Source organism: Grammomys surdaster, unplaced genomic scaffold (assembly GCF_004785775.1).
Source record: "Grammomys surdaster isolate TR1022 unplaced genomic scaffold, NIH_TR_1.0 279, whole genome shotgun sequence".
Classification (NCBI taxonomy): domain Eukaryota; kingdom Metazoa; phylum Chordata; class Mammalia; order Rodentia; family Muridae; genus Grammomys; species Grammomys surdaster.
Window position 1 is genome coordinate 8,778,929 of NW_021604720.1, and position 8,265 is coordinate 8,787,193.

Genomic DNA, 8,265 nt, shown 5'->3' on the forward strand with positions numbered 1-8,265 from the left:
ACTTTTGTCTTTTATGGCATTTTAAAAAATACTTTTCTTTCTTTATTTATGCATAAAAAATTAATGTAGTTGTTGAGTTTAGTGGGAATGAGAGCCATATCACTAATTTATACCTCTAAAAATAAAAGTAATACAGATAGTAATTATACTAAAAATTATTTTTATATTTATATTATTTTTATATTTATATTATTTTATATTATTTTTATTATATTAAAAATAAAAGTAATACAGATAGTAATTATAGAAACTTGCTTAGAATTTTTCTTTAGTTACTGAGACATGAGAAACACAAACTTTCACAACCATTAATGAAAACATTATCATTAGATAATTAACACTAAAATGTTGGCTGAAAATATTGGATAATTAATTTCTCTAAAGCCAGGCTGCCCGAGCCTTCTAGCAACTTGCATTTTCTCTCAGAGCAGGGGCAGTGATGGGGAAGTCAGGAGGTAACTCTTCTGATGAACACTCTAGACATGACTGAATTCATTCAGCATTGAAAAAGTTAGCCCTTGAATCTTTAAGGACTTCCAGAGTTCTTCATTAAGATTCTCCCATTAAACTGAAAGTCTTTCTGGAAGGGAAAAGAAATTCTAGCTGTTTTTACCTCATGCTTTTTTGATAATCTAAAATGGAAGCCAATTCCTTCATTTACCCATTGTTTGCAACTTTGCAGTGTTTTCCCTAACGCTTGCTTCCTATGAAACGCAGAAACAGTGTAGGGTCCTATTCTCAAGGTTTATTTATTTTTAATCTTATGTGCGTGAATGTTTTGCCTGCAGGTATGCCTGTGCTCTGAGATAGTATCTGCTTTTAACAAATAGACAGAAGAACAATGTGCACAGCTGTGACCTGTCTGTTTATGGCCAGTAGTTACGCCTGACTTTGTCAGGACAGCTACCCAAGAAGAATGTCACCAGATGTACCCCAGGAGTAGATTATAGCAAGGAGAACCAGTTGGAGCTGGCTCCGGGACACAGCTGTTATAGTTATACTCTCCAGATGGTCAAACATTGGCATTTAAGGAGATTCAAGGTTCTTCATGTTTTCTGGATCTGAGGGAAATTCTCAATAGTGCTGGCTCCTGGGCATTCCCCACTCAGAGGAGATACATTAAATGTATCAACATACAGCCAGATGTTTGTTTTAACATGCTCATGTGACTTTTGTTTTCTTATTCAGACCACCTTTTTTTTTTTAAGTACATTTTGGGTAGCCAGAGAAAGGACTACAGGTAGGTGGCATTTCTTTGTCTTGTTTTTGTATCTTTTTGTTGTTCCGTTTTTTTGTTTTGTTTTGTTTTGTTTTTTGTGTTTTGTTTTTTGCCTCTACTTTCCCTGCTTTGTTTAGGGAACTTTTATGGGTGAAAAGATATATAAAAAATTGACTCCTCATGTTGTCCAAATTGCATGTTATCTCCCTAAGAACATCTGTAGCAAATCTTTTTGTACAAAGTGATTTATTTCTTCCCTTCTCTCAACCACTAAGCTAACACAGACACTGGTGTCTATTCTTTAGAGTAATGATTGAATAAGCCACTGCTTACAAGTTACCTCTGTTGACTTTGTTTAGCTGATTTATTTATTTTTAGTTAGGGGAGTTTGACTTCAATGTGGAATCCACGATATAGAGCACATAGGGATCTCTTTATCAACTCTGTGATTCTGGGGGCCTGTTTTTCAAATCTCACTCTCATCATTCTCTTATCCATGCATGGGGCCCTGTTCTCTCCTAGCTAAACCCATTCCCGGTTGCTATGGTAACAGTTGCTGCTGTAGCGATGCTGACCCAAGAAGGCTTTGTGATAAGTAGATTTATCCATGCTGGGAACTCTTTATGAAATCAAAAGAATTCTTGAAACAGAGATAGGAATACAAATGCATAGACACAACCAACAAACTTGCTCTCTCTCACAAAAAAGAAAAAGGTCTGTGCTACCTTTTAACAGGAAAAAACGTGTCATCGCTTTGACATCTGAAGTAATGCACCATTTGGGTTCATTTAGTTTTGTCATTTACCAATCAACAGCTGAGGGAAACATTTCAAATCTTTTCCTTCCCTATTCTGTCTTTTCTTTCTCCCCAAAATTGGCTGATGAGGGTGTGTTTGTTTTACTTCCCAGCCCCCCAATATTTTACTTTCTATTCAGCATAATATGCAAAATAAACACAGTATATACATTAGGATGCTTTCAGCCACAGACGTTTTTACCCCCTCAAGATACAAGATTTTATTTTGTAATGTGTACACTTACCACATTCTATTTTTCTTATATATTTTATTTATTCTTCTCTCATACAGTATATCCTGATGGCAACCTCCTCTTCCTCCCCTCCCCCATGTCTTCCCCTCCCCCAGATGAGGGGTTGTTTTTAAAAAGCATCTATCCTTATTTTTCCTTGCACAATTCTAGAAGATGTAGTCCTAAGTAAGTTGTTTATATATACTTCCTAGGTAGATACCCTGGGAAGGAGGAAATTGATGTTTCATGAATACAAAAGCAAGCTGTATTTTTAAAAGTATTATTTATTCCTAGCATAAACCCAATTAAATTCAATGCAAGTAAAAGAAGAAAAAAAAAGCATTTGAACACCATGCTTTTTCTTTTCTTTTTTTCTTTTTCGTTTTTGGTCTCTCTAATATATTAAAGATGAACCACATTGAGATGAGCTGTGTATTGGTTACATTAGCTGAGTTCATGTGATCCTAAGAATTAGAAATCACAAAAGCAGGTATTGGGTGAAGAATTCAGTGAAGCAGGTATTCAGATATTGAGTGAAGTAGAAATGATATGGCAGTTAAGATTGTTCTTTTCTCTCTCATTTGGTGATGAGCAGGACTAGTCCTGTTTGTGACCACTAGGGGTCAATCATGTTCTAGCACAGAATTTTGCAGGTCCGCGTTCACTACTGCTTAAAAAGTGACTTGAGATGTGTTTTCTTATCCAAGCAAACGGCAAACACCTCCTATAACCTGGAGATAAAAGAGAAAGCACACCCATATTCCGTCCTCCTCTCTCTGAGAAGCTGGGTTACAGACTTCAAGAGCTGGCTCAGTGGTTAAGAGCACTTGTTGCTCTTGCAGAGGACCTAGGTTCGGCTTCTGGGTACTCACATAGCAGCTCCCAAGTATTTGTAACCTCCAATTCCAGAGAATCCTATGCCTGCATATTACTTCCAATGGCACCAGGCACATATACATGCAGGGAAAAAACACTCATAACACATGAGCTGAATCAATCTAAGATTAGAGGGCTAGCCACCTCTGAGTGTGTGTGTGTGTGTTTATAAGATACTTCAACTGTAGGCAGTTTGCATGTGAGCCTGCTATTATGAAATTATCATGCTGAACTCAAGATGCAACTCAGTATTATTTGCAGTTTTAAAGTTTTAATTATTGTTAGATCACAGCACAAACAAATCAATGTCTGTTATTCTGAATTGCTTAAATCTGTCCTCCCACAAAGCACAGTAATTGCATCATGTTCTAATTTAACAGCCTTTGCATATAATTAAGCATACAATAGCCTGTAATCTGTTTTGCTTCTGCTTATATTTTTCAGATCCCTTTCATAAAACACCAATGGCTACTTACACGTTCAAAGTAGGTTACATCATTCCTCCAATGATGTTGCAATTAGGTGTTCAACAAGCAAACCAGGGCTTGTAGGGATGGCATGGAGGTTAACAGTCTTTGCAGCAAAGGATCTGAGTTTGGGTCCTAATACCCGTGTAACATGTCAGATGTGGTTTCACAGGTGCCTGGAATGCTGGTGTTTTGGGGATTATGGAAACAAGTGGACCACTGGGGCTTGCTAAATGCCAGTCTCCATGAAACACACAGGCTCCAGATGCAGGGAGACCATGCTTTAAAGGGATAAAGCAGAAAGTGATAGAGGAGGACACTCAGTGTCTTCTGGCTTCTTTGCACACATGCTCAGACACATACTCTTACATATACCACACAAATACCTCTTTCACACACACACGCACGCACGCACAAACTATATGTACACTAGAAACAGATGAATGAACTAGAGCCTTCATATTGTTCAGTTCCAGATTTCAAATAAAAAATATATGCTTCGCTAATTAGGAAATGTGGGCTGCTTCAAACTCAACTTAATCAAGAAATTTTTCTAACTTTACCATGTCATGAAAATATTTCCAGATCTCAGTATTGTAAAGTTCTTGGATATTTAAAGACTGAACCTGTAAATATCCTTCTGAAAGAATCCATTTCAGAATCATCCTAAAATTCCTGGTCCTGTCACCAAGACTTGCTGACGAGACTTGCTGACACTAAGACATGGCTGATGGTAACTGAAAGCCATGGTTGGAAATTTCAGAATAGCTCCTACCTTCACCCGGATGCTCTCATGAGTTGTTATAATTATTGTAACAAATATGCTAACTAGTGGAATAACTAATGAAGCAAGGATGATGCAGTTTCGATAGCTGTGTGTCTGTGTGAGGGAGAGCATGATTCCAAAGCCCTTATATCCCTTATGGATATTCACATTTCAGCTGAAAGTTATTTATTTTGGGGAAAATATCTTTATTGTTTTTTAAATGACCCATTACTTGATTTAAAAATTCACAAGCTTTATAAATTAGAGGGGAAAAATGATTTTTCTCCTCTGAAAATTTCATTCCTAGTAGACAGGGTTCTTTCCTGGTCAAAGCCTGGCAGGAAGGAAGAAATAACACAGTAAGGATGGTTGGGGCCACTGAGGTAGGCCTGGGCCCCTGAGAGCCTAGAGTGTTGTATATCAAGGTAGCTTGGTGGGAATGAGGACCCTAGCAAGCCTATGGCTTGAACTCTTCTTGAGCTGAGAATTTTAAAGATCACAAGGAAAATAAGTTTGAAATAATTTTCCCTTTAGAAGACCTCTCTGTCTTTACTGTCAGTTGGAGTAAAGTAGTAGACACATGTCCCTGATGATTCACTCCTCTTGCTTTGGTAGTAGTGGGTGTACTCAGTGTGGATTTCCCAGCCATCAGCCTGACTCATGAAAAATGTTTGCAGTGCAGTTCCCTCACCAAGCCAGATTCATAAAAATTATTGTTCCTTTGCCTACCCATGTATGTCTGTGCACTACATATGGGCCTGGCGCCTGAGTAAAGTCAGATCACCCGAAATTAGACTTACAGGTGGTTGTGAGCTGAGAAATGAACCCTCTGGAAGAGCAGCCAGGGCTCTTAAATCTGTGAACCACTCTTTTGACACCCCCTCCCAATTTTTAATAATTCACAGATTCACAGACCCACTAAATTCATTGTAGTCCACATAGTGGCATCAATCTCTGTTGGCATACACACACACACACACACACACACACACAATTGCATTATCTTTGTCAGCTATAGCTCCCAGACCACATGCTGACCTATGGAAAATTCCATTTCAGTCATTACTGAACTGTCCTTCCTCTTTGAGGTTTACAGCAGAGTAAGTGAGATTTACACGATGCTAAATAAAAATGAAGAAGGAGCCTTTGATTTGTTTCCTCCTGTACTATCACCGCATGACCAAGAATCTTAGTTTTCTGTGACCCTGTAAATATCACTGATACTTCCTTACCTCCCTGAATATCATGGCAAGGAGCTCTTTGGCAAAATTGGGTAGGAGCCAGGGAACAGACACATTCCTGTCAATCGTGTAGATGTGCTTTCCAGATAAAATGTCCTCCAGAGATGCCTCTTTGGGGGATGACTAACTGCCACAAGGATGTTTTTAGCTCAAGGGATGGAATATGTAGTTAGTAGCTAAATTAGTCAGCTTAGTCTCCTGGCTGCAAAGAGTGATTCAGTGGTAGGTATTTGACTTGAGTTGCTTTCATGCCCAAAAGGGTCTTTCTTTGCCTCCCAATGATGATGCAATATACCACTAGGATGCCTGAAATATTTATGGCCATTTTGTTATCATGAAGTAGCAATAAGTAGAAGAAAAGACAGTTTAAAGAACCAAAAACCTGACACTGAATCCTAATGATGTGGCGGGTCTCAGCATAGGATAGTTGTATGAACCAAATAGACCTCTTCATTCAACCCAATCTGAGTCAGATTTTGTTACTTGTACCCCAGAAGTCCCTAGTGGAAATTGGAACATGGAAGTGAAGTGATGCTATAGTCTCTCATTGTTGAATAAGCAGGGCAGGCAAGGTCCAAATGAGAGGGAAACAAGGACACCTCTAGCTCGTAAAGTTAACAGCCCGCATTAAGACATAGCAAAAGCCCTTATTAAACCATTGCCTTTGATATTCTGGATATTACGGTTTGAATGTGAAACGTCTCCCACAGGCTCAGGTGTCTGAGCATGGTGGTGGTGTTACTTTAGTAGTTTGTAGAACTATTGGGATATAAGGCCCTCAGTTGATGGCTCTGTTTTTGGTAGTTTGTGGGACCCTTTAAGAGGATATAAGGCCTACCTGTTGAAGTATATCACTAGAATAAGTCCTTGAAGGTCATATCTGTCAGGAGCCATAATGGGACAAGCTAATAATTAGCAGTTGATCATCCTGAAATGCTTGCCTCAGATTATTATATAATCTGCGACAAGTGTGTCCCATTCAGCAATGCTGTGGCCGGACATATTTTAGGAAAGATCCTGCTATTAATATGCTTTTCCTATTATTATTATTAAACATATGTAACAATCACTAAGCAATAGCATACCCCTTTGGAGCAGATCTCTGCAGACCCATGAAGATGCACTGTCTTGTAGTGATGCTATATAGACAAATAGATGGCTTCTTAAGTCTTAATGATGATCCTATAAGAATTCCTAAAATTATACCAATGATTATTTAGTTCTTTTTATAGTGTGACTGGTATTATATCCCTTTCTGATAGTCAAGGCTGCAAAGAGAACTCTGCCAGTCTCCTGAGTGTCATCAGTTATTTTGCCCTTAGATAGTAACCAGACTCTCTTGCTCAGAGCACATTCCAAGGTGGTTGTAAAACAATTAACCAAAGGTCACTAAAAGGGAACTCACGATTTATTATAGGTGCTAGGACAGAAGAGAAAATACTGCCTGGGTTTATCTATACAAAGCTTCACTAATTTCTTAGTTATAGTTTTAAACCTTCAGTGAACCTGTGACACTAGACAGGTGATGGATGTTTAGCCAGATAATTACTCCTAATGGATATGCATGTAAACATTACCTGTTGTAAACTTCTATTTCAATTTATGATTTGAATTTTGATGTGAACTTGTGATGAACTTTGTAACATGTGATCATGTACTCTGAATGATGTATAAGACAAAGGGACATTCCTTAGAGGCGCTCCTTCTCTCTCTCTCACTCTCCTCCTTCTCTCTGTCTCTCTCTGTCTCTCTCTGTCTCTCTCTCTCTCTCTCTCTCTCTCTCTCTCTCTCTCTCTCTCTCTTCTCTCCCTCTTCTTTCTTACCTGCTTAGAATCTCTCCATTTAGAATTTTTTCCTTTGTTAGAATTTTTTTCCTTTCCTCACTTAGGACCTTTCCACTTTGTCTCTTAGATAGCTTTCATAGGAAACTTTTTACACTTAGTAATAAACTATAATAACTTCTTTAAGTGTCTTTTCTTCCTGCGACCTCAAACCAACAGACCTAAGTTAGAGCCTGGCAGCGCCTGCAGAGAGAGAACTAAGGCTATTCGCCTAATTCTCTGCTGTCCCTGGGCTGAGGTGCTAGTGGCCAGAAACTGCAGTTTCTGGCCTCAGAGGATCAAACAGAGGACAGGTCAGCTACAGTAGCCTATCCCTAGGTCTTACCCACTGCCGATGCTCTTTCCATCCCCCTCGGCTGCCTCAAGAAGAACTGACCGGAGGAGAAGAAAGAAAAAACACCTTCTCCTCCCATCAAACCGGGGATAGCTCCCGGCACATATCTGTTAAGGTCTAGGTAAAATATTAAGGCTTTGATGGAATATTAAGGCCTAGGTAACTGTTACCTGGCTAGCCTGCCATTTTGTGCTATTATTAATATTATAAGGAAATTTTTTCAAATGTTGTTTCTGCTGTTACTAGGAAACTCCCATGGCTAAGTTGATTACATATGCTGTTATGTTTTGTGTTCTTGGAAACTAATCTCGATAGAAGTCAATAGAACTGCCTTTGTATAGATACCCACAATAAGCTTGGATTCAAACCAACCACCTAGCAGCACTTCTTGCACCTGTGTATAACCTTTTATGGTATTTGCTTTTGTAAGCTGCCCCTGGGATGGACCCCTAACACAGGAGAGACATGTGCACCAGTATAAGAAACTACTTC